This window comes from Elaeis guineensis, chromosome 8, assembly GCF_000442705.2.
Source record: "Elaeis guineensis isolate ETL-2024a chromosome 8, EG11, whole genome shotgun sequence".
Lineage (NCBI taxonomy): Eukaryota > Viridiplantae > Streptophyta > Magnoliopsida > Arecales > Arecaceae > Elaeis > Elaeis guineensis.
Window position 1 is genome coordinate 84,344,847 of NC_026000.2, and position 24,568 is coordinate 84,369,414.

The following is a 24,568-nucleotide window of genomic DNA, read 5'->3' on the forward strand; positions in this document are numbered from 1 at the left end:
TTTTGCACACAAAACAAATCCCACGCACAAGCAAAAATTCTTGACACATGGGGAGCTGATTTCATTGTGCCTAATCCTTGATTTATCTAGTCATGGGTTGACTCAACTCAAATCTAAAATTAGTTTAATTCAATTTGGATTTAATTAGCCTAATTTGGAATCAATTTTGAACCCGATTCAAAATAAGGAGCTAGGATTTTCAAGATGTGTTAGCGTGTCTATCTTACAAATATGATCTAATTCAATTAGACCTCTAATCAATTCTCTTTGTATATGACCCATTGAATTTCACATCTAGCTAACGGTGGGTCTGAGTGCAAGTCGATCTGATTTGATTAGAATTTAATCTAACTGATCTAGGTCCAATTAAGCTAATTCGATTTCAACAATTAGAATCTTTTCCAATTGACGATCGAATTAAACTCTTTAATTTGATCAAATCCACAAGATAAGATTGATATCTAGCAATGTATCATGTCTACCTAAAAGATATAAAATTTTGATGAAAATACAAAAAATATCTTTCATTGAAAAGTTATTATGCAATTCGATCATGCGATCAATCTGTGTTGCTCCATGAATTGATTTTGATGATTACAAAATATTTGAGGGGGTTACTAATGATTTTGACTTGAAAAAAGACTTATTATATTTCAGAGGCAAAATCATAATTTTATCAAGTTTTGATTCGAAAACTTTGAGAGCAAGAACAAAAGATTTGTGATCTATTGGAGGTAATTTCATATTTTTTGGATGTATATTTTTGGTTGGCACACCCAAAGGAGATGATCCTATGAGTCGACCCCGTATCAGAGGTCAATCTCAGAGTTGACCTCTGTTGTCTGTGCAAGCCAAAGATACAGAACAGTCACTTTCTATTTTGCACCACAGAGGTCGACCCCTAGGGTTAACTCCTGTGCAGGGGACGACCCTATGAGTTGACCCCTGTGATGGAAAATCTCCGTAATGGCTTTTCAGCTCATTTTGATCATATTTAATACTCATTTAATGCTCTCCAACGGTTCTAATTCTACCCAGATTTCTCTCTAACATCTATTGAAGATATTAAGGCACTTAAAGGAGGGTAAAACATAAGAGATTGAAGCATTCATTTCAGCTCTAAGCAAAAAGTTCTGTTCAAGGAAAAGAAGCTTTCATTTCAAGTTCACCAACCCCTCAAGAGATCATTCAAGTCTTCAACAACTTTAAAAAAAATTAGAAAAGCTTCTTCCTTATTGTGTAAAGTATATTTAAAGTTTTATTTGCTCATTTAAGGAGCTAAACTTGTATTTCTTTATCATTAACTCTTATACTATATTTTTGTCTTGATCTTTAGTTTTAGGAGAGTTCCAAAACTTAGATAGGTTGATCCGAACCTTGAATCAGATTGTATTAGGTTGGTTTGTACCCAAAAAATAAGTATTCTAGCTTGGGATAGCTAGAGTCGAAGGTACCGATATTGTATTCTTATTAAATACATTTTAGTGGATTTAAATTCTTAAGTAGGAGCTTGGAGAGTGGATGTAGGTGCAAGGTTGGCACTGAACCACTATAAACCTTAATTATTTGTGGTGTGCTTACTTACTCTCTATCTAAATTTCTTTATTTTTTTGTATTCTTGCATCTCATTTCTATACTTTACTTAAATCACTTACTTCATATAACTTGCTTATTATTACTTAATCCTTGTGGTTCTAAATTAACTTTAAAATTTTAAAAACCCAATTCACCCTTTCTCTTGGGTTGCATGGCTGGGTAACAAGTGGTATCAAAGCTTGGTGCTCTAGTTCTACTTTGATTTAACTATCAAAGAGCTAAAGATTTATGGCAACTCAAGTTGATACTTCACTAGCCAAGGTGCAGTCCACAAACTGACCTTCACTTTTTAATAGGTCAAACTATACCTATTGGAAAGCTCGGATGAAAATTTTTATTCAAGCACTTGACTATGATATATGAAGTATCATAGTTAATAGACCACACACACCCTCTAAGATTGACAAGAAATTGGCTCAACTCAATGCTAAAATCATGAATATTTTATATTGTGCTTTAGATGCCAATGAGTTTAATCGCATTTCAATATGCATGTCGGCTAAGAAAATATGGGATAGATTAGAAGTAACACATGAAGGCACTAATCAAGTTAAGGAATAAAAAATTAACATGCTTGTGCACAAATATGAACTCTTTAAAATGAAGTATGATGAATCAATAACTAAAATATTTACTTATTTTACAGATAATATTAATGATCTAAAAAGTCTTGGTAAGTCTTATTCTAATAGCGATCTTGTGAGAAAGATTCTTAGGTCTTTACCAAGACTTGGAAGGCCAAGGTGATCGTTATCCAAGAAGCCAAAAATCTGAATATTTTACCTTTGGAGGAGCTTCTAGGATCGCTAATGACATACGAGCTAAGCATAAAAAAATATCAAGAAGAAGATATCAAGAAGAAAAGGACAATCCCTCATCACTAAAAAGTTTAAAAAAGTTTTGAAGAAAAGAAAATAAGGGATGAGGAAGAGGCCATCTATAAAAGGAGAGCATAGCAAGGAGAAGGATAAGGAGCAGTCTCTTATTTGTTATGAATGTAAGAAGTCGGGGCACTTTAGGTCTGAATGTCCATAACTTAAGAAGGGCCTCAAGAAGTACAAGAAAAAGACTATGGTGGCTACATGGAGTGATAGTAATGAGTCAAGCTCCGAAGAAGAAGATTCACATGAACAAGCCAACTTGTGCCTTATGGCATATCAAAATAAGGTAAACGCTGAAACTCTTAATGATTTTACTTTTGAAGAACTTCAAGAAGTATTTTATGATTTAGTTGATGATCTAAAGAAGTTAGGAGTAAAGAATAAAGAATTGAAATCAAAGAATCAATCTTTACTAAAAGAAAATGAGATTATTTTAAATAAAAAAATTAGTCTTGACACAAGAAAATCTGAACTTGAAAAATGAAATTGCTAAGTTAAAACCTATGGTAGAAAAGTTCACTCTAAGTTCAAATAAACTTCAAATGATACTTGATAATCAAAAGGCTATTTATGATAAAATCGATCTTGGCTACAACCCTTTAAAAAAATAAAAATTTTTAAAAAATATCTTTGTAAACTCATCAAGCAACAAGTTTTCAAATGTTACTTACTTTAAATGTGGTAAAGTAGGACATAAATCCAATACATGTTTCTCTAGCAAATCTGAAAATTTTAATGTGAAGAAAATATGGGTTTCAAAAGAAACCATTGTGACTAACCAAAAAGGACTCAAAAAAACTTGAGTACCTAAAATCAAAACTTAATTTTTGTATGTAGGTGTGTCTTGCATCCCAAAGAACAAATCGAAAATGATATCTTGATAGCAGGTGCTCAAGACACATGACCGATGATGAATCTTAATTCATCACACTTGATGCAAAAGATGGAGGAATGGTCACCTTTGGAGACAATAGCAAAAGAAAGATCATCGATATAGGTAACATTGGTATCTTTCCCTCCAAGTATATTGAAAATATTTTATTAGTAGATGGTTTGAAACATAATCTATTAAGCATTAGTCAATTCTGTGACAAAGGGTACAAAATTATTTTTGAATATTCATTATGCATAGTAACTAGTCCCAATGATGAAGGTATTAAATTTGTTGGACATAGATATGATAATATTTATATGATAGATTTGAATGATCTTTTTAAGATAAACATGCAATGTCTAGTAGCTTTGAATGCCAAAATTAATGGGACTACTTGGCTTTGGCACCGTAGACTTACACATATTAGCATGCATTCACTTTTAAAACTTATTAAAAAGAAATTAGTTACCGATTTATCTAAATTAAATTTTAAAAAAAATAGAATTTATGATGCATGCCAACTAGGTAAACAAACAAAAGTCTTTTTCAAATTTAAAAATATTGTTTCAATTTTTAGGCCATTAGAATTATTGCACATGAATTTATTTAGACCTACTAGAATGACTAGTTTAGGTGAAAAACGATATGGCTTTATAATTATTGATGATTTCTCTCATTTTACATGGGTTCTCAAAATTTTATCGAAGAGTTACTAATGAAAAAAAAATTTCAATTCAAAATATTTGATGTGATCATGGAACCGAATTTGAAAATCAAGATTTTAAAAAATTTTGTGATGAAAAAGGCATTGACCATAACTTTTCAGCACCTAAGACACCCCAACAAAATGGGATAGTAAAAAAAAAAATAGAATCCTTGAAGAAATGGTCTGTACCATGCTATGTGAAAGCAACCTCCCAAGATACTTTTGAGTGGAAGCAATTACACGGCATGTTATATTTTAAACCGTGCTTTAATTAGATCAATTCTAAAAAAAACACCGTATGAACTTTGGAAAGGAAGAAACCAAACATTGTATTTTTTTATTTTTTTGATTGTCGATGTTTTGTTTTGAACAATGGTAAAAAGAGATTAAAAAAATTTGATACAAAATTCAATGAAGCTATTTTTCTTGGTTACTCCTCTTCTAACAAAATTTTTAGAGTTTTCAACAAAAGAACTTTAGTAGTAGAGAAGTCAATACATATTATTTTTGATGAGACTAATGATCTTTCTTCAAGAAAGAGAGAAGGCATTGATGATACAGATCCTCTTATAGAAGAGATGAAGGAGCTCACCCTAAAAGATTCAACAATTCAAAATGAAGAAGAACATGAAAACAAACAAGAGGATGAAGGTGAAGAATAACCTTAAGATACAAATGATCTACTCAAAGAATGGAGGTATGATCACAATCACCCCAAAGAATTAATCATTGGTGATCCTACACATGGAGTAAGAACTCGTTCTTCACTTAGGGATGCATACAATCATTTTGCATTTGTTTCTCATTTCGAACCTAAAATCATAGATGAAGCTGAAAAAGATTATAATTGGATAAATACAATGCAAGAGGAACTTAATCAATGTAAAAAAAATAATGTATGGACTTTAGTATCAAGACCTAAAAATTATCCAGTAATTGGCACAAAATGGATATATAGGAATAAATTGGATGAACATGAAAATATAATTAGGAATAAAGCAAGATTGGTTACAAAAAGTTATAATCAAGAAGAGAGAATTGATTTTGATGAGATCTTTGTACTTGTTGCTAGATTAGAAGCAGTTAGACTTTTACTTGTATATGCATGCTTTATGAATTTTAAGTTATTCCAAATAGATATCAAAAGTACTTTTCTAAATGGTTATATTGCTGAAGAAGTATACGTAAAACAATCCTTCAATTTTGAAAATCATACTTTTTCTAATCATGTTTTCAAATTAAACAAAGCATTATATGGTTTAAAACAAGCACCTAGGACTTGGTATGAAAGGTTAAGTAAATTCTTGCTTAATAATGATTTTTCAAGAGAAAATATAGATACAATCATTTTCATTAAAAGAAATCATGATGATATCTTAGTTATACAAATATATGTCGATGATATTATATTTGGGTCTACTAATGAAACTCTTTATCAAGATTTTGCTAAGCTCATGCAGGGAGAGTTTGAGATGAGCATGATGGGAGAACTTACATTCTTTCTCAGACTGCAAATCAAACAAACAAAGGAAGGAATCTCCATTACCCAAAGTAAGTACATAAGAGAACTACTCAAAAAATTTGTAATAGAGGGCTCCAAAGCAATTGGTACCTCCATGAGCCTATCATGTAAGCTTGACAAGGATGAATGAGGTAAAAATATAGACTCAAAACTTTATAGAGTCATGATTGGTTCTTTATTGTATTTAACTGCTAGTAGACCAGATATTATGTTGAGTGTTTGCCTATGTGCATGTTTTCAATCAAATCCAAAAGAATCATATTTAAATACAGTTAAAAAAATTCCTAAATATTTAAAAGGTATACAAACTCTAGAATTATTGTATTCTAAGGACTCATCAACTGACTTAATAGGATATTCAGATACCGATTTTGCTGGATGTAGATTAGATAGAAAAAGTACTAGTAAAATTTGTCAATTTCTAGGAGTTAACTTAATCTCTTGGTTTAGCAAGAAGCAAAATTCGGTGGCACTGTCTACGACTGAAGTCGAATACATTGCAGTCGGAAGTTGCTGTGCTCAAATCTTGTGGATTAAGTAACAACTTGAGGACTTTGGCATGAAACTCAGTGAAACTCAGTGAAACTCTCATAATATGTGATAACACTAGTGCTATTAATCTAATTAAAAATTCAGTTCAGCACTTAAATCAAAGCATATTGAATTTAGATATCATTTCATAAGAAAATATGTCCAAAATAATGATATAATTCTTGATTATGTTTGTACTGAAAAATAATTGGCTTACATTTTTATCAAGGTCTTAAATGAAGATAGATTTTGTGAAATTAGGAGAGAACTAAGAATTCTTAATCCATCAGCTTAAGTATCTTTCTGATTCGAAGTTTTTTTTGTCAAAATTTTATTGAACCAAATTTTGAGCTCAATCCTCTTCTCTCCTTTCTTAAAAGCTCAAAACTATCTTTCATATTATCAGTCTCTTAAATAGACACCCTTCTCTCAAGTTTCAATTTTTTTTGAAATTTTTCCATCATTTTTTTGAATTTTCTTAGCTATGAGTCGACCCCCAGGGTTGACCCTAGGGTAAACTTATAATTTTTATTAAAATCCATCGGGCGCTTTATTTTATTGAAAAATCTCCATTAGTAAAGAGGCCGACTCTTTGCCTTTCGTCTTCCTCTTCCCGCCGAACAAAAATTCCCTCCCTCTTCACTCTCTCAACTGCAAAATTTCTCTTAAAATCTCTCTTCCCACTGGGTTTCTCCCCTTCAACTCGCCCTTTTAGGAACTAAATTCCTTTTCCTTTTCTTCCTGTTTGGACGGATCAAGCTTACCCTAGCTTCAAATCCTCTTCTCCAAACTGGCGGTCTATCTTTCCAAAATCCTTATTTTTTCTCTAAAATTCTTTCCACTCTACCTCTCATTAGGTCTTCTAAGATGTTTGCAAATCTATTTTGTCCGAAATGGCTCCTAAATTGAAGCTACCGCAGAGAAGAAAGTCTGCTCGTGGGTTAGAGGAGGAAGTTCGTAGAAAAAGAATGGCAGTCAAGCCCTCTCCTGCTCCAACCCCAATTCCAGATTTTGCTCCAGCTTCTTCACAATCCCCACTTAGTCCAAGCAAGGTACCACTCTCCAATCGAAAAGTAGAACCCTGGAAGAATATAGATTTTACATTTTTTGAAAAAGAGAGGTTCTCAATTGGATCAAAAATTAAAAGTCAAGGATGGGAGTTTTACTATCTATTGAAGAAAAAAATTTATATTGATTTGGTCAGAGAGTTCTATTTGAATTTAAGTTACCACAATGGAACAATAAAGTCTTCAGTGAAAGGTGTTAACATTGTTCTTGATCCATTGCTTTTGGGATAAATCTTGCACTTGTCTTGTAAAGGTTATACTCATATAAAGCTCCCAATCAAAGAAGAGGGATTAAGTGTTATTTTAGAGAGAGCATTTATTGAAAATTTAAATAAATTAGAAGAAAGGATACTTTCAGTAGAGATGAGACTTTTGCATCACATGGTGATCAAATTTTTTATCCCTAGGAGTGGCAGGCATGACCTCTTATCTGGTAAGGATATATGCATCATGTACCATGTGATCACCGAGATCCCCTTTAACCTTCCTACTCTGATGATTGAGGCCATGAGGGAGACCCTAAATAAGTCTAAGGCTCACCTCCCTTATAGTATGGCACTCACCCTGATCTTTAGGAGATTCAGAGTTTGTTTTGAGGGGGAGGCAGTCATCAGATTATCATATTCTGACACCATCAACCGCCACACACTGCACCATATGGATTTTTCAAAGACTGATGGTGGTTGGTGAAGGATATTGAGGAGAGAGCAGAAGAGAGAGCAGAGGAGGAGGAATCGTCTTCACCTTCTCATAATCACAGAGCATCTCCTGATATTCAGTTTGTATTTGATCACGAGACTGGTCCCTCAGAGTCAGTGAGGAGGGATGCTTCTGTACCACAGTCAGAGAGCAGAGTAGATCCTTCAGTGTTCAGACTTGCAGACGATCAGATTCAGTTGATTTTCCAGCAGGTTGTCTCTATCTTATCCCAACAGTTTGCCACCTCAGATTTTACTTAGAGGACGACATCTCAGATTGTTTCAGACCAGACTATGATCCTCATGTCTCTATTGTCTTTCAGATGCTTATAGTTCAGTCCGTACGACTTGAGGAGCTTGAGGGATGTATTCTAAGACTGACGGATAGAGTTTTAGATTTACAGAGGCAGGTATTAGCTTTAGCCTATCTCCAGCCGCAAGAGGACATCATGGAGGTCTCCAACCTATCTGCAGAGGCGCCTAGGCTTCGAGGCATTTTGGAGAGTGGCTTTAATTTTTTGAGGAGAAAGATCAGGGACTCCAGTGAGGCTGTCTCTACTCAAATTGGTACTTTGATGTAGTCAATGTCAAGGGCTTTAGAACAATTGGACACCATCAGACTTATTTTTCTAGTAGAATCCATATCTTCCTAGGCTCTAGGACCTTCTTGTCCTTCTGCTCGTGTCGGTACTTCTATCCGTGGCTGAGTCAGACGTGGTCGAGGATGTGCCCGTGGCTTTGATCCTGAGTCTCCTCATCATATCTCTAACTCTTTTGATTCTGATGCCTCTAGCCATAATATTTATTAAATCTAGCATAGTTAGTCTTTTATGTTTAGGATCTAACTTATGGCCTTTGTATTTGTTGGCTAATTGACTCATGGATAGTTGTATTTTGACTTGACTCTTATATATTATGACACTTATGTATCTGATAACTCTTCAGTCATATTTTGGATATATATATATATATATATACTTTTAACTTCTATGAATGTCATTTGGATTAATTTTTATGAATGACATCAATTGAAATGTCTTAATTATGTGATATGAAAAATACCTTATATATGTGCTATGAAATATTATGAATGGCAATATCTTCTATATGAGTAAATTAAAATATCCTTTATGATTGCTATTGTGAGGGGAAGTCTTTTTCATTTTTCTTTAACAATCCCTTAAGATCTTAATTGATGTTGTCAAAAAGGGGGAGTAGAAAAATAAAATCAGATAATAAGCAAAATTTATCAAAAAAAATAATTTTATAAATAATTTTTAAGCTAATCTTCAAACTACTCATGATGTATTTTATTCAAATAATTAGCTATAATATTTAAATGATGCATCTTCATAAATTTAAAATTTTTAATCAATGCTTTATATATGTTATATTTTACTTTTGCTCAAGTATTTTATCATCATCAAAAAGGAGAAGATTATTGCTTTATGAATTGATTTTGATGATTACAAAATATTTGAGGAGGTTACTAATGATTTTGGCTTGGAAAAAGACTTATTGTATTTCAGAGGCAAAATCATAATTTTATCAAGTTCTGATTCGAAAGTCTCAAGAGCAAGAACAGAAGATTTGTGATCTATTAAAAGTAATTTTATATTTTTTAGATGTATATTTTGAGAAAAAATTAAGTTTAAAGAAAAAGATCGACCTAAGTCAAAGGGGGCTGAACGACACGCTATTTTTGGCTGGCACACCCAAAGGGGACGACCCTATGAGTCGACCCTTATATCAGGGGTCGACTCTAGGGTCATCTCTATTGTCTATCCAAGTCAAAGATACAGAATAGTCACTTTCTGTTCTGCGCCACAGAGGTTGACTCCTGGGATCGACCCCGATGCAGGGGACGACCCTATGAGTCGACCCCTGTGACGGAAAATCTCAGTAATGGTTAGTTTTTCAGCTTATTTTGGATATATTTGATGCTCATTTAATACTCTCCAAAGGCTCTAATCCTATCCAGATTTCTCTCTAGCATCTATTGAAGATATAAAGATACTTAAAGGAGAGTAAAATACAAGAGATTCAAGCATTCATTTCAGCTCTAAGCAAAAAGCCCTCTTCAAGTAAAAGAAGCTTTCATTTTAAATTCATCAACCCCTCAAGAGCTCATTCAAGTCTTCAATAATCTTGAAGAAAATAAGAAAACCTTCTTCCTTATTGTGTAAAGTGTACTTAAAATTTTATTTGCTCATTTAAGGAGCTTAACTTGTATTTCTTTATCATTAACTCTTATACTCTATTTTTGTCTTGATCTTTAGTTTTGAAAGAGTTCTAAAACTTGGATAGATTGATCCGAATCTTGAATCAGATTGTATTGGGTTGGCTTGCATTCAAGAAATAAGTGTTCTAGCTTAGAAAAGCTAGAGTCAGAGGTACTGACGTTGTATTCTTGTTGAATATGTTTTAGTAGATTTAAATTCTCAAGTATGAGCTTGGAGAGTGGATGTAGGTGTAAGGTTGGCACCGAATCACTATAAATCTTGATTGTTTATGGTGTGCTTACTTGCTCTCTATCTAAATTTTTTTATTTTCTTGCATCTTATTTCTACACTTTGCTTAAATTACTTCATATAACTTGCTTATTATTACTTAATCATATGGTTCTAAATTAACTTTAAAATTTCAAAAACCCAATTGACCCCTCCCCTCTTGGGTTGCATAGCTGGACAACAACCTGCATCTCAAATATGACTCTGGATATAGAATGATGTCAAATCCAATATCATATTCATATTTTTCTTAATCTTTAATGATGATTTGATTAATAAATATTAGAAACTCTTTTTAATTTTCATCCTACTTTGATCCAAGATTTTTTGAATCATCAATCGATCAAAGTAAGTAGGATGCGATCTCCTCTTATTAGGAGTGATCAATTTCATATTAACCTACTTATAACCTCCATACATATTCTACCATATCCAAATCACTCTGTACATGACTAACTTATGAATGAGTATGAACTAAAATATGGATTCATGTATACAAAGTTCTATGGTAGTCTCTGGTCAAAAGATTATATGCACAACTCCTACTATAAGAAAATATCTTTTAACAGATTAAGTAGATTCCATAAGATGTTCTTAAATTAGATTAATTCAGTGAACTTATTCTTTAGTGAGCACCCGTATCTTTGTATTAGTATCTCACATAAGTGACTTATGAGATCTACCACCCTCTCTATCAAGCATACATAGAAAGTGCCAATCTATCCGGAATATTGATCCCCTACTCAATGCTCCTATAACTAGAAATATTCTAAATCAGGATTTTTAAGATTTTAGATCTCATAGGTATGATCTCATCATAATCCTAAAATCATTGTCCTGATTTATGGAGTTCATCATAATCATTACAAAAGTAAGATACAGCATATGATGAAAAAATAAATACCTTATATTTATAAAATATCAATTACATGAGTCTAAAAGATTATAAGAAAAAATCCATCAAAATATAAATTTTGATTGGCTTGTAGGGCACATTCCTTTTAATCTCCTACTTGTACTAAAGCCAATTGCCCTTTTATTTTATTATCCCCATAAAATCACGGTGGCAATCGAACTACTGCTGTGGTAGAGCCTTAGTGAATGGGTCTGCTATGTTGTTCTTTATTTCTACTCATTCAATGATTACATCTTGTCTTTCAATTATTTCATGAATGATATGGAAGCATCTTAGAATGTGCTTGAATTTATGATGAGACCTCGGTTTCTTTGCTTGAAAAACTACTCCAGTATTATCATAGTAAAGTGGTACTGGATTCTCAATCTTAGAAACGACACCCAACTCAGTGATAAACTTCTTCATCTAGACAGCTTCCTTGACGGCTTCACTTGTAGCTGTATGCTCTACCCAGTAGTTAAGTTAGCTACACTCTGCTGCTTAAAACTTTTCCAACTTACTGCTCCACCATTTAGAGTAAAGATATATCCTATAGTGGACTTGCTATCATCAAGGTCTGGTTGAAAACTGAAGTCAGAATAGCCTTCTAGTTTCAGATCAGATCCTCTATATACTAGAAAAATATCTTTAGTCCTTCTCAAATACTTAAAAATATTTTTCACTACTTTCCAATGATCATCTTTTGGATCAGCCTGAAATCTACTAACTATGTCTAAGGCATAGGCAATATCAGGCCTGGTACATAGCAAAGCATACATGATCGACCCTACTATCAAAGTATAGGGAATAGAACTCATTCTATTTCTCTCTTTTGGTATTTTAGGAGACATTCTTTCAGAGAGATGTATGCCTTGACTCATGGATAAGTAACCTCTTTTATTTCCATCCATGCTAAACCTTTTTAGTACTAAATCTATGTACCTGGATTAGGATAAGCCTAACATCTTCTTAGATCTATCTCTATAGATCTTTATACCTAGTATATAGGATGCTTCACCCAAATTCTTTATGAAAAACTTATTTGATAACCATATCTTGACCGATTATAACATTGGGATATCATTTTCAATGAGAAGTATGTCATCTACATATAAAACTAAGAAGACAATGGCAATCCCACTAGTCTTCTTGTATACATAAGGTTCATCCATATTTTTGATAAAGCCAAACTCTTTGACTATAACATCAAAGCAGATGTTCCAACTCCTTATGACTTGCTTTAATCCATAAATAGATTTTTTAAGCTTGCATACCTGATTTGTTCTTCTTTTTGAGACAAATCTTTTTGGCTAATACATGTAAACTTCTTCCTCAAGATAACCATTAAGGAAGGTGGTCTTCACATCCATTTGCCAAATCTCATAATCATGGTATGCTGCTATTGCAAGCATAATCTGTATAGATTTGAGTATGGCAACAGATGAAAATATTTTATCATAATCCATATCCTGTTTCTGTCTGAAATCTTTAGCCTCCAATCTGACTTTATAGGTTTCAACTTGGCCATCTGCTCCAATCTTTTTCTTATAGATCCATTTGCATCCAATAGGGGTAACACCCTCTGGTGCATCAACCAAAGTCCACACTTAATTGGAGTACACAAAGTTCATTTCGAATGTCATAGCCCTAGCCATTTGTCAGAGTCTCTACTCATGATAGCTTCATATAGGTCAAAAGTTCATCATTCTCAATGATGTGGGCTTTATTATTCTCAACAATGAACCATACCTTAGAGATACATTTCACACTCTATCCGATCTTCAAAGAGAAGGTGTATTTTGTGGTTGTACTTCTTCAATGGATACTTCTGGTTGAAGATTATCTTGTATTTTTATCTATAGGTCTTGAATTTTTCTAAGTTCAATTTTTTCCCACTACCTCTTTCTAGGATAAATTCTTTTTTTATAAAAGTAGCATGTTTACTGATAAACACCTTTTGTCCATTAGGGTGGTAAAAGAGGTATCCTATACTTTCTTTAGGATAACCTACAAATAAGCATTTATCTGTCCTAGCACTCAGCTTATATCCAAAATTTTTTTTAACATAAGCTGGACAGCCCCATATCTTAAGATACTTAAGATTAGACATTTTTTCTCTCCATATTTTATATAGAGTGCTTGGCATAGATTTTGAGGGTACTCTATTCAGGATATATATACAACAGTCTTTAGAACATATCTCTAGAAAAAAATAGGCAAGTCCATAAGGCACATCATGGAAGCACTATATCTAATAAAGTGTGATTTCTCCTTTCTGCTACATCATTTAGCTTTGGTATATAAGGAAGGATCTACTTTGAGAGAATTTCTTTTCCTTTAAGATGATCTATCAATTCATTGGATTAATATTCTCCTCTTCGATCAAATCGAAGGATTTTAATATTTTTTTTAGTTTGTTTCTCGATCATACTTTGATACTCTTTATATTTATCAAAGGCTTCATATTTGTGTTTCATAAGATACATATATCTAAATCTAGATAAATCATCAGTGAACGTAATAAAATAAGAGTATCCTCCTCTAACTTTAGTTCTTATAAGTGAAAGGAATATGCCCTACAAGCCAATCAAAATTTGAATTTTGATGGGTTTTTCTTGTAATCTTTCAGGCTTATGTATTGACTCTTTAAATAATAAAAGGCATTTTCATCATATGTTGCATCTTACTTTAGTAATGATTATAATGAATTTCATAAATCAGGAAAATGGGTTTAGGATTATGATGAGATCATACCTATGAGATCTAAAATCTTAAAAATCCTGATTTAGAATATTTCTAGTCATAGAAGCATTGAGTAGGAGATCAATGTTCCGGATAGATTAGCACTTTCTATGTATGCTTGATGGAGAGGGTGGCAGATCTCATATGCCACTTGTGTGAGACACTAATACAAGGAAGTGGGTACTCATTAGAGAATGAGTTCACTGAATTGATCCGACTTAAGAAACATCTTATGGAATTTACTTACCTGTCAAGAGATGTTTTCTTATAGTGGGAGTTGTGCATGTAATCCTTTGACCTGAGACTACCATAGAACCTTGTATACATGAATCCATATTTTTTGGTTCATACTCATTAATGACTTAGTCATGTACGGGATGTTCTAGATATAATAAAATATGTATGGAGGTTGTGAGTAGGTCAACATGGAATCGATCATTCCTGGTAATAGGAAATCGTATCCTACTTGTTCTGATCGATTGATGATTCAGGAAGCCTTTGATCAAAGCAAAATAAAAATTAGAAAGAGTTTTTAATATTTTATTAATTAAATCATCATATAAGATTGAGAGAAATATGAGTATAATATTGGATTTGATATCATTCCATATCCAGAGTCATATTTGGGGTGCAGGGAGATCGCAGGATCAAATTGCATGATAACTTTCCACTGAAGGGTATTTTTGGTATTTTTATCAAAAAAATTTATATCTTCCAGGTAGATATGATACATTGCTAGACGTCAATCTTGTCTTATGGGTTTGATCGAATTAAAGAGTTTAATTCAATCACCAATTAGAAAGAGTTCTAATTGCTGAAATCGGGTTAGCTTGATTAGATCTAGATCGGTTAGATTAAATTCTAATCAAATCAATTCGACTTGAACTCAGATCTATTGCTGACTAGATGTGGAACCCAATGGATCATACATAAAGGGTATTGATCAAGGGTCTAATTGGATTAGATCATGTTTGGAAAATTGACATGCTAGCACATGTTGCAAAAAACTAGCTCCTTATTTCGAATCGGGTTTAAAATTGATTCCAGATTAGGCTAATTAAAGCCAAATTAATTCAAATAAATTTTGGATTTGAGTTGGTTCAGCCCTTTGCTGCATGTGCCAAAAATATGGAGCCAAGAAACTAATTCTCCATGAGTCAAGAATTTTTCTTGTGCGTGGGTGCAGTTTTTGTGTGCAGAAATAGTTTTCGCATCCTATGAGATGGGACGCCTCATCCTCGAGCTTATCCTATGTTCCATATGAAATAAATTTTTTGATGATTCCTAACTTTACTTTTAGAGTCAGAAAATTTTTTTAAATTAAAATTCCTTCTGGTTTAATCATGGAAATTCATTGAAGTTGGAAATCCTGTCAGCCTAATCCATGCGCCTGACCAAGAGTCCAACTTGTGAAGGACTCTAACCCATTTGTCACGCCACTTTTTAATCTAAATTTTTTTTCACAACATTCTCATGTTATCACCTTAATTTTTGGCCATTGGATAGACAAAATTACATTGATGGGTAGCAAAAAAAAATTATGTCATGCGAAGCTGTGTGACTCATCGAAGAATCATCGAGAAAAATGTTCTGAAGAGTCCTTCTGCATGAAGCATCTCTTGGATTTTTTTCCGATGATTGTCATGTGTCAAAAACTTTCAGATAGGCATGAGAATTCATCAAGAGGCATGAGATTTTCTGATGGATGCGAGATGGCACGTGGAAGGGGCGCGAAAAATTCTCGAAGGCAACCCATCGCTAAGTATTTAAAGGGGGGTGCGCCGGGGGATTAGATTTATTCAGATTTTCAATTTCTCCTTTCTTTCTAACATCCTCTCCCTATTGTCCAATTAGTCTCTTCCTTCTCTTATTAGGACAAGTCTAAAAATAGAAAGAACAAGTCCGATTTTAGGACAAGAGTCTAGGAAGAGAATTAAGGAAGACAAGAAGAGAAGAAAGGTAGGGATAGGAAGGCTAGGAGAAGAGGAAGAGCATCTTGAGGTCCTGGTGTTCAAGAAAATTCTCAGAGTGAGAATTTTAGAGGAGGAATCATCTCAAAGAATTGGTGTCCTGATCATAGCCCTGTGTGGATCACCGTTGGAGGGTGAACACTTAGGCACCTGGTGGAGGTTCTGCCGAAATTTGGATTAAGCGCTGCAGGTATTCTTCTATAACTTAAATTTAATCTTGAATTTATGTTATATATGATTGTTAATCATCAAGGAGATACTGGTTTAAGAGTTTAATATTTAGGATTTCTTTATTAAAATTTTGAAATCCATTATGTTTCCACTGTGCATGCCCACTGTGAAACCCTACAGTGGTATCAGAGCTGGCCTTATTTGGTTCAATCATATATACATAATATTTATGTGATCCATAGTATGATTTATACTATAAAATGATTTATGCTTTCATATGATGATATGAAATAATACATATATCATTCACCACTTCATCATCTTGACATAAGGTTGTCCTAGCATAACGGGATTATGCTGCAAGGTTGTCCTAGGATGATGAATGTCCATATGTTACACTTGCACATGTAAAAAATTTTAATGTTGATACACAAATGGGTATTATATAGTTAGAATGTGCATGAGACCAAATAAAAACCCTCATTAGAAAATTATATTAAGTGGTAGTGATATGCAACTATGGGTTAACCAATTCTTGATCAAATGATCAATTGGTGTCTAGGAAAGTGCTATAGATGATTTTTTAATTGGTTTCGTTATCTGACCTGGCCAATTTATTGGTGTCTAAGGAAAGCAACGGGGGGGCCCCCACCTTACTTACCTGGCCAATTTGATTAAGCGATCTTGATGTTGAAAAACCCTAATGTTGAAAACACTATTAAGGGCCTTCCTTCATGCTAGGTTAATGTTACATCATGAACTATGGCTAGTTTGTTGTGTTAACATGAGGCTTGTCATAAGGATTGATATAACATAATCCTGATGCATAGAAGATGCTTATGACAATTTTGAATATACTGCTTTGTTGTGTTAACACAAGAGCAGTTATATTAGAATTTGACTGTATTGAAATGAAGGGGTTAACTTAACTAAAATATTATAGCTTATTGTGTTAACACAAGACTAATAATATTTTAGAGGCCAAGATATAATATTAAAAATTGCATGAGATGCAATTGGAAAGAGTTTCCTACCTATGAACTCATAAGGGTTTGTTGTGTTAACACAAGATCATTATAAGGAATTAGGGTCTCAATCCCACTAAGATAAATATAACATATGTCTCATTCATCATAGTAGAGGGTTATGATGTTCGATAAAATAGTGGAAGGTACAATTAAATCTAAAGATCTTATTTAATTGTATGAGTTAATATGAGTTGTTTGCTTATGTAATATTCTTTAATTATTGTAGATTAAATTCTACAAATGGCATCTTCACTATCATTGTGAGGAATTTTAGATTCCAACAAGTTGACCAGTCCCAATTATGTGAACTGGTTGAAGAATTTAAAGATCGTACTCACTCAGGAGAAACTCTCCTATATTCTTGACATCTTTGAACCACAAGAGGTTGGGGATGATGCCACAGAAGAGGAGGTATCCACATACAGGATGTGGAAGAATGACAGTTTGACTGTCAAGTGCATCATACTGACCTCTATGAGCAATGAGTTGCAGAGGCAGCATGAGAGAATGGATACTCAATCCATACTCCTCAATCTTAAAGAGTTGTATGGAGAACAGAGCAGAACTGCTAGATATGAGATATCTAAGTAGTTATTCCATGTTAGAATGACTGAGGGATCATCCGTACAAGACCATATCCTGAAGGTCATTGATCTGATCACTAGATTGGGTCAACTTAGTTTTGTGATGGATGAAGAATTAAGTTAGGATTTGATCCTGCAATCTCTTCCCGAGTCATTCGCTCAATTTGTTGTGAACTATCATATGAACAAACTGAATACCTCCTTATCTGAGTTGTTAAATATGCTTAAGACAGCTGAGAGCCATATTAAGAAAGAAAAGGCTCCACTTCTTCTTGTGGGTAAAACCTCTAAGAAGAAGTCAGGTTTTAAGAGTTCAAAGAAAGCACTGAATCCTAAGGGTGGCAAGATGAAGAAGAAGGGGAAGAAAGTCTCCGGACAGGGTACCTGTTTTCACTGCGGTAAGGCAGGACACTGGAAAAGAAATTACAAATTATATCTTGCAACTATAAATGCAGGTGCAAGCGATGCACCAAAAGGTATGTATGAGATACATACAATTTTGTCATTAAGTTCTTCCAATTCAGACTCTTGGGTATTGGATACTGCCTGCGGTTCTTATATCTGCAAGTCGTTGCAGGGGCTGCAGAACATTAGAGTGCTGAAGAAGGGTGACTTCGAGCTCTATGGTGCTGGAAGAGAGTCAATCCAAGCAGAGGCTGTAGGGACATATATGTTAAAGTTACCTTCTGGAAAGATCTTAGAGCTAGAAAACTGTTATTATATGCCTAAGATCATTAGAAATATTATTTCTGTATCGTTACTATTGCAACGAGGTTATGAAATAAATGAAAAGACCAATAGTTGCTCAATTTCTTTTTCTAATGAAATTATCTGTCATAGCGTTATTAATAATGGTCTTCTAATTCTATCTAATGACAATGTTTTCCATATTAATAAAAGTAAAAAGCGAAAGAGAGAAGAGTTGAATAATACTTTACTTTGGCATTGTCGACTTGGTCATATAAGTGAGACAAGGATTAACAAGTTATACAAAGAAGAGTTTTTTGATCCTTATGATTATGAATCATTAGGTACTTGTGAATCTTGTCTTATGGGAAAAATGACTAAGATTCCATTTGGTGGACATAGAAAAAGGACAAGTGAGTTATTAGGACTTGTACATACTGATGTATGTGGTCCTATGACAACAGAAGCCAGAGGAGGATACTCTTATTTTATAACGTTCACTGATGATTTATCTAGGTTTGGATATGTGTATCTTATGAAACACAAGTCCGAAGCCTTTGATAAATTTAAAGAGTATCAAAGTATGGTCGAGAAACAAACTGAAAAAAGTATTAAAATCCTTCAATCTGATCGAGGAGGAGAATACTTATCCAATAAATTTTTAGATCATCTTAAAGAAAATAGAATTCTCTCAGAATGGACCCCTCCCTATACACCACAGCTAAATGGTGTAGCAGAAAGGAGGAATCGCACTTTATTAGATATGGTGCGGTCCATGATGTGCCTTACAGATTTGCCAATTTTTTTCTGGGGATATGCCCTAGAAACTGCTGTCTATATCTTGAATAGAGTACCTTCAAAATCTATACCAAGCACTCCATATGAGATATGGAGAGGAAAAAAGCCTAATCTTAAGTATCTTAAGATATGGGGCTGTCCAGCTTATGTTAAAAGAAATTTTGGACATAAGCTGAGTGCTAGGGCAAATAAATGCTTGTTTGTAGGTTATCCTAAAGAGAGTATAGGATACCTCTTTTATCATCCTACTGAATATAAGGTATTTGTCAGTAAATATGCCACTTTTATAGAAAAAGAGTTTATCCTAGAAAGAGGCAGTGGGAAGAAAATTGAACTAGGAGAAGTTCAAGACCTACAAATGCAAGCACAAGATGATCCTCAACCAAAAATATCCATTCATGAAGTGCAAACACAAAGTACACCTCCTCTTCGAAGGTCGGATAGGGTGCGGAATGCACCTATGAGGTATGGGTTCATTATTGAGAATAATGAAGCCCACATCATTGAGAATGATGAACCTTTGACCTATACGGAAGCCATCATGAGAAGGGACTCAAACGAATGGCTAGAGGCTATGAAATCCGAAATGGACTCCATGTATTCCAATCAAGTGTGGACTTTGGTTGATGCACCAGAGGGTGTGACCCCTATTGGATGCAAATGGGTCTATAAGAAAAAGATTGGAGTGGATGGCCAAGTTGAAACCTATAAAGCTAGATTAGTAGCCAAAGGTTTCAGGCAAAAATAGGGTATTGATTATGATGAAACATTTTCATCTGTTGCCATGCTCAAATCTATACGGATTATGCTTGCAATAGCAGCATACTATGATTATGAGATTTGACAAATGGATGTGAAGACCACCTTCCTTTATGGTTATCTTGAGAAAGAGGTTTACATGTCTCAGCCAGAAGGATTTGTCTCAAAAGGGAGAGAAAATCAGGTATGCAAGCTTAAGAAATCTATTTATGGATTAAAATAGGCCTCGAGGAGTTGGAACATCCGATTTGATGTTACAGTCAAAGAGTTTGGCTTTATCAAAAATATGGATGAACCTTGTGTATACAAGAAGACTAGTGGGAGTGCCATTATCTTCTTAGTTTTATATATGGATGACATATTTTTTATTGGGAATGATATCCCAATGTTACAATCGGTCAAGACATGGCTATCAAGTAAGTTTTCCATGAAGGATTTGGGTGAAGCATCCTATATACTAGGTATAAAGATCTATAGGGATAGATCTAAGAGGATATTCGGCTTGTCCCAATCCAGGTATATAGACTTAGTGCTAAAGAGGTTTAGCATGGATGGAAGTAAAAGAGGTTATTTACCCATCAGTCAAGGCATACATCTCTCTAAAAGGATGTCTCCTAAAACATCGGAAGAGAGAAATAGAATGAGTTCTATTCCCTATACTTCGGCAGTAGGGTCGATCATGTATGCTATGCTATGTACTAGGCCTGATGTTGCCTATGCCTTAGGCATAGTTAGTAGATTTCAGACTGATCCAGGAGAAGATCATTGGAAAGCAGTGAAAAATATTCTTAAGTACCTAAGAAGGACTAAAGATATTTTTTTAGTATATGGAGGATCTGATTTAAAACTAGAAAGTTATTCTGACTCTAGTTTCCAATCAGATCCTAATGATAGTAAGTCCACTTCAAGGTATGTCTTTACTCTTAATGGTGGAGCTGTTAGTTGGAAAAGTTTCAAGCAGCAGACTGTAGCTGACTCAACCACTGAGGTAGAATATATAGCTGCAAGTGAAGCCGCCAAGAAAGCTGTCTGGATGAAGAAGTTCATCACTGAGTTGGGTGTCATTCCTGAGATTAAGAATCCAATACTACTTTACTGTGATAATACTGGAGCAGTTGCTCAAGCAAAGGAACCAAGGTCTCATCATAAATTCAAGCACATTCTAAGACGCTTCTATCTCATTCGTGAAATAATCGAAAGACAAGATGTTATCATTGAACAAGTAGAAACAAAGAATAACATAGCAGACCCATTCACTAAGGCTCTACCACAGCAGCAATTCGATCGCCATCTCGATTGTATGGGGATAAAATATAAGGGCGATTGGCTTTAGTGCAAGTGGGAGATTGAAAGGAATATGCCCTACAAGCCAATCGAAATTTGAATTTTGATGGGTTTTCCTTGTAATCTTTCAGACTTATGTATTGACTCTTTAAATAATAAAAGATATTTTCATCATATGTTGCATCTTACTTTAATAATGATTATGATGAACTCCATAAATCAGGAAAATGAGTTTAGGGTTATGATGAGATCATACCTATGAGACCTAAAATCCTAAAAATTCTGATTTAGAATATTCCTAGTCATAGGAGCATTAAGTAGGAGATCAATGTTTCGGATAGATTAGCACTTTCTATGTATGCTCGATGGAGAGGGTGGCAGATCTCATATGCCACTTGTGTGAGACACTAATACAAGGAAGTGGGTGCTCATTAGAGAATGAGTTCACTGAATTGATCCGACTTAAGAAACATCTTATGGAATTTACTTACCTGTCAAGAGATATTTTCTTATAGTGGGAGTTGTGCATGTAATCCTTTGACCTGAGACTACCATAGAACCTTGTATACATGAATCCATATTTTTTGGTTCATACTCATTCATGACTTAGTCATGTACGGGGTGTTCTAGATATGGTAGAATGTGTATGGAGGTTGTGAGTAGGTCAACATGGAATCAATCACTCCTGGTAAAAGGAAATCGCATCCTACTTGTTCTGATCGATTGATGATTCAGGAAGCCTTTGATCAAAACAAAATAAAAATTAGAAAGAGTTTTTAATATTTTATTAATTGAATCATCATATAAGATTGAGAGAAATATGAGTATGATATTAGATTTGACATCATTCCATATCCAGAGTCATATTCGGGATGCAGGGAGATCGCAGGATCAAATTGCACGATAACTTTCCACTGAAGGGTATTTTTGGTATTTTCATCAAAAAATTTCATATCTTTCTGGTAGACATGATACGTTGCCAGACGTTATCTTATCTTATGGATTTAATCGAATTAAAAAGTTTAATTCAATCACCAATTAGAAAGAGTTCTAATTGCTAAAATCAGGTTAACTCGATTGGATCTAGATCGGTTAGATTAAATTCTAATCAAATCAAATCGACTTGAACTTGGACCTAGTACTGGCTAGATGTAGAACCCAATGGGTCATACACAAAGGATATTGATCAGGGGTCTAATTGGATTAGATCATGTTTGCAAAATTGACATGCTAGCACATGTTGCAAAAAACTAGCTCCTTGTTTCGAATTGGGTTTAAAATTGATTCTAGATTGGGCTAATTAAAGCCAAATTAATTCAAATAAATTTTGTATTTGAGTTGGCTTAGCCCTTTTCTACATGTACCAAAAATTTGGTGCTATGAAACTAATTCTCCATGAGTCAAGAATTTTTCTTGTGCGTGGGTACAGTTTTTGTGTGCAGAAATAGTTTTTGCATCCCATGAGATGGGATGCCTCATCCTCGAGCTTATCCTATGTTCCATGATGAAATAAATTTTTTATGATTTACAACTTTATTTTGAGCATCAAGAATTTTTTTGAAGTTAAAATTCCTTCTAATTTAATCGTGGAAATTCGTTGAAGTTGGAAATCCTGTCAGCCTGATCCATGCGCCTGACCAAGAGTCCAACTTGTGAAGGACTCTAACCCATTTGTCATGCCACTTTTTAATCTAAATTTTTTTCCATGACATTCTCATGTTAGCACCTTAATTTTTGGCCATTGGATGGACAAAATAACATTGATGGGTGGTGGAAAAAAATTATGCCATGCGAAGCTGCACGACTCATCGGAGAATCATCGAGAAAAATGTTTCGAAGAGTCCTTCTGCATGAAGCATCTCTTGGATTTTTTCCCGATGATTGCCATGTGTCAAAAACTTTCAGATAGGCATGAGAATTTATCAGGAGGTGTGAGATTTTCTAATGGATGCGAGATGGCACGTGGAAGGGGCACGGAAAATTCCCGAAGGCAACCCATCACTAAGTATTTAAAGGGGGGTGCACTGGGGGATTGGATTTATTCAGATTTCCAATTCCTCCTTTCTTTCTAACATCCTCTCCCTATTGTCCAATTAGTCTCTTCCTTCTCTTGTTAGGATAAGTCCAAAAATAGAAAGGACAAGTCCGATTTTAGGACAAGAGTCTAGGAAGAGAATTAAGGAAGACAAGGAGAGAAGAAAGGTAGGGATAGGAAGGCTAGGAGAAGAGGAAGAGCGTCTTGAGGTCCTGGTGTTCAAGAAAATTCTCAGAGTGAGAATTTTGGAGGAGAAATCATCTCAAAGAGTTGGTGTTCTGATCATAGCCCTGTGTGGATCACCTTTGGAGGGCGAACACTTGGGTGCCTGGTGGAGGTTCTGCCGAAATTTGGATTAAGCGCTGTAGGTATTCTTCTATAACTTAAATTTAATCTTGAATTTATGTTATATATGATTGTTAATCATCAAGGAGATACTGATTTAAGGATTTAATATTTAGGATTTCTTTATTAAAAATTTAAAATCCATTATGTTTTCACTGTGCATGCCCACTGTGAAACCCTACAATAAGATCACATACATTAGTATGTATAAGTCCTAATAACTCACTTGTCCTTTCTCCATATCCACTAAATGGAGTCTTAGTCATTTTACCCATAAGATAAGATTCACAAGTTCTTAATAATTCATAATCATAAGGATCAAAGAACTCTTCTTTGTATAACTTGTTAATTCTCGTCTCACTTATATGACCAAGTCGACAATGTCTAATAAAATATTATTTATTTTTTTCTCTTTTGCTTTCTACTTTTATCAATATGAAAAATATTATCATTAGATAGAATCAGAAGATCATTATTAACAATACCATGATAGAAAATTTTATTAGAAAAAAAAATGAGCAACTATTGCTCTTTTCATTTATTTCAAAATTTTATTGCAATAGCAATGGTACAAAAATAATATTTCTAATAATCTTAGGTATATAATAACAATTTTCTAGCTCTAAAATCATTCCAGAAGGTAACTTCAACATATATGTCCCCACAGCTTCTGCCTGGATGGACTCTCCTCCAGCGTCGTTGAGTTCAAAGTCATCCTTCTTCAACACTCTAATATTCTGTAGCCCCTGCAATGACTTGCATATATGAGAACCGTAGGTAGTATCCAATATCCAAGAGTCTGAATTGGAAGAACTTAATGATAAAATTATATCTCATACATATCTTTTGGTGCATTACTTGCATCAGCCTTTACAGTTGTAAGAT